General features: G+C 41.9%; 1 protein-coding gene across 2 annotated transcripts in view; it reads left to right on the plus strand.

The window, feature by feature from the left end:
- Positions 1 to 3,252, plus strand: part of LOC106873775 (ropporin-1-like protein) — a 36,044-nt gene that overhangs the window by 16,352 nt on the left and 16,440 nt on the right. The window lies entirely within an intron of this gene.

Raw genomic sequence — 3,252 nt, forward strand, 5'->3', positions numbered from 1 at the left:
GCAGCCATCTTTCCCTTTTTCTGGCAAGGATGTAGTCAATTTGACTAGTGTGTCTGCCAGAATGGTAGGTGACTAGTTGACTGGTAGGTTTCCTGAAGTTAGTATTACAAACCATAAGATCATTTGCATCCTAGAACTCCAGCAGCCTGGTTCCCTCATTGCGGGAACCAAAACTGTAACCTCTATGTACGCCATGGAAGCCCCCTGCATGTTGTCCAACATGTCCATTCAAGTCACCAGCCACAAAGAGAAGGTCCCTGTCATTCGTCAATTAGGTAGTCTGCAAGAAGGTGTCATAAAATCAGTCTTTTTGTCCATCGAGTAGCCCCAGCTGAGGGGCATAGGCCGAGATAATGGTTGCTAACCCATGGCGAAGGACTAATCTAATCTTTAGTATTCTGTCGCATATTCTGACTGTTGCGATTACCTTATCCACCCATTTCTCTGCAAGAAGTATACCCACACCCCCGATCCCATCTGTTCCCTGCCCAGAAAATCTTGTACCTGTGTTCTTTGCCTGTGAAGAAACCTAATGGAACCTCCTCTCCACTTTACCTCTTGGAGGCAGCAGATATTGACACATCTCCATTCAAGCATCTCAACAATCTCACCTGACCTACCTTTCAGTGTGCTGATGTTGAGAGTGCCAACCTTGAGGGTGTGGGAGGTATGGGCCTGTGAGACCCTGGGACAGGGGACGTATGCATGTATGTATGTATGTATGTATGCATGTATGATAGTAAATGTTTAAGATTTTCAACAGCTTTTACGCTAAAATTTCATTTAGTGTAGTGGTGAAAGATTACATCATAATATACAATTCATCATCAACTGGTAAAATCTTAAGCAGATAATATTTTAAGCAGTCAACCTGGCTGTAGCCTGACCGGGACCTTTGGAAATATGCAGTACGTGAGAAGACCCGGCAAGCCAAGTGAGCGCATAATCTGTGGCCTCTGCCAGAAGTGTAGCCAGCTCACTAATTCATATCTTTACTTCATTGGACACTAAACTCTGTTTGCGAAAACCTGTTGGGGCAAGTGAAATTGAAATCGTAATTGAACCATATTCGATGACTGGCACCTGTGCCAGTGGGGCAGTAACAACACACTCCGAGTGTGATCATTGCCAGAGCAGCTGTCTGGCTTCTGTACTAGTGGCCTGTAAATAGCACCATTTGAGTGTGATCGTTACCAGCGTCACCTTACTGACACTTGTGCCAGTGGCACATTAGGAAATCATTTGAGCGAGGTCGTTGCCACTGCCGCTCGACTGGCCCCTGTGCAGGTGGCACAGAAAAAACACCATTTTGAGCGTGACTGTTGCCAGTACCGCCTGATTGACCCTTGTGCCAGTGGTACGTAAAAGCACCCACTACACTCTCGGAGTGGTTGGCGTTAGGAAGGGCATCCAACTGTAGAAACTCTGTCAAATCAGATTGGAGCCTGGTGTAACCACCTGGTTCACCAGTCCTCAGTCAAATTGTCCAACCCATGCTAGCATGGAAAGCGGACGTAAAAACGATGATGATGATGATGATGATGATATGGTTGATGTTAGGAAGAGCATCCAGATGAGATTGGAGCCTGGTGCAGCCATCTTGTTCGCCAGTCTTCAGTCAAATCATCCAACCCATGCTAGCATGGAAAGCTGATGTTAAACGATGATGATGATGATGAAAACAGACTCTCCATTAAAAATATATTAATTTGAATCTGTTAGATACAATTTAGCCCTTTACTTTTCTTAGTTTATTTTATATTTTAATTATGCATTAAAACTGTCTCCAGAAAACAGGAAAATCCAGAAATCAGGGAGACTTCCTGCCCCTGATTCCTGGTTTGGTATTGAACATGTACACACAAACACACACACACACACACGAGGGTGTGTGTGTGAAAATTCTTACGAGGCACAAACAAATATTGCAAACTGCCTGAACAAACATTTCAAAAGTAGTGAAAAGTTCCACCTGGAAAGAACGCTTTTGGAAATTGAGAAAAGCTTGCGTCAATCCCCTGAAAAGAGAAAGTAGACAAGAAGGCCTGAGTTATAGAAAATATTAAGTTGAACCCCAAAGCTTTCTTTAACTTTGTCAAAGAAATGACTCAGTACACTACAAGACAAGGCCCCTTGTCCAAAAGGATGGTTCCCTCACATAAAACCCAATAAGGATAAGTGAAATACTGAATGAACAGTTCCAAAGGGTGTTCACTACTCCTTTGGAATACAGGCAAGTGAACAAACCAGCAGATTTGTTTACCACTTCACAGCTCTTACAACACTGTGACTGGGTATTAAAGTTGCTCTGCTCAACATCTCAAATCTACATGTGATATGTTTTGACTTTTGCAAAAGCCTTTGATAAAGTCAGCCACGGTATGATTTGTCACAGACTACATGATGACAGTGTAGTTGGAAAACTTGGAGAGTGTCTACAGGACTTCCTAAAAGATAGAAGTCAGACAGTGGTGGCCAATGAAGTCACCTCAAAGGTAACACAAATAGTAAGTGGTGTTCCCCAGGGCAATATCTTAGCATGACTGTTATTCATAGTGGCCCTCTCAGCTATGCCTTCAGTTGCTCAGATAGCCCCTTTTGCTAGCTATGCTGACACAAAAGTCTCTAAAAGGATAGAGAACCCTGGAAATATTGTGCATCTGCAACAGGAGTGGCAAAGGACAATAATATGCAGTTTAATGCTGGAAAATTCCAAGCTTTGCACTACCAGTAGACAAACCTTATTCGTGACCTCCTTTATGCAGATGACTGTGAATTTAGTCACTCATACAGTGGATGACATGCAAATACTTGTCATATTTCTACTTCTTGCATGGCATTTGGACTTAGCATCAGCCTGGAAAAGACTGTTATAATGTTCCAGCCTGCACCAGGAAATCCATATGTGGAACCAGCTATCTTGGTTGAAGGAACAATATTGAAAGTGGTAGGTCTGGCTAAGTCAAAATGGTTTTTTGTATTCTTCCTTTCTACTTGGAGAGTTTAAATGTAGTTACAATAATATGTCCTTCTGTTGAAATGAAATTTCAGTAAATTTGTATATCTTTGTGCAGCTGAAGATTGCTCTGCATTTTAAATTTGATGTAATGTTCACATTGCGTAAATAAATGGAGTCACATGAAACGATCGTACTGCATTAACTTTGGATATCCTTGTTGCTTATTTTGATTTTAATCACCTTATTTTGGAATTGTTTGGATAATATCATACTTAATTCTGGTGCCTAAACTT

This window comes from Octopus bimaculoides, chromosome 5 (genome assembly GCF_001194135.2).
Source record: "Octopus bimaculoides isolate UCB-OBI-ISO-001 chromosome 5, ASM119413v2, whole genome shotgun sequence".
NCBI lineage: Eukaryota > Metazoa > Mollusca > Cephalopoda > Octopoda > Octopodidae > Octopus > Octopus bimaculoides.